The sequence below is a fragment of the Pygoscelis adeliae genome, unplaced genomic scaffold (genome assembly GCF_000699105.1).
Source record: "Pygoscelis adeliae isolate BGI_AS28 unplaced genomic scaffold, ASM69910v1 Scaffold315, whole genome shotgun sequence".
In the NCBI taxonomy this organism is placed as follows: Eukaryota; Metazoa; Chordata; class Aves; order Sphenisciformes; family Spheniscidae; genus Pygoscelis; species Pygoscelis adeliae.
In genome coordinates, this window is record NW_008824865.1 from 1,101,202 (window position 1) to 1,101,716 (window position 515).

A 515-nucleotide genomic window follows, 5' to 3' on the forward strand; every position below is an offset into this window, starting at 1 on the left:
ATGGTGACTCAACCACTTCCCTGGACAGCCTGTTCCAATGTTTAACTACTCTTTCAGTAAAGAAATTTTTCCTTACATCCAATCTAAACCTCCCCTGGCGCAACTTGAGGCCATTTCCTCTCGTCCTTTCGCCAGTTACTTGGGAGAAGAGACCGACACCCACCTCGCTACAACCTCCTTTCAGGTAGTTGTAGAGAGCAATGAGGTCCCCCCTCAGCCTCCTTTTCTCCAGGCTAAACACCCCCAGCTCCCTCAGCCGCTCCTCATAAGGCTTGTTCTCCAGACCCCTCACCAGCCTCGTTGCCCTTCTCTGGACACGTTCCAACATCTCAACATCCTTCTTGTAGTGAGGGGCCCAAAACTGAACACAGTATTCGAGGTGCGGCCGCACCAGTGCTGAGTACAGGGGCACTATCACTTCCCTGCTCCTGCTGGCCACACTATTTCTGATACAGGCCAGGATGCCGTTGGCCTTCTTAGCCGCCTGGGCACACTGCCGGCTCATGTTCAGCCGG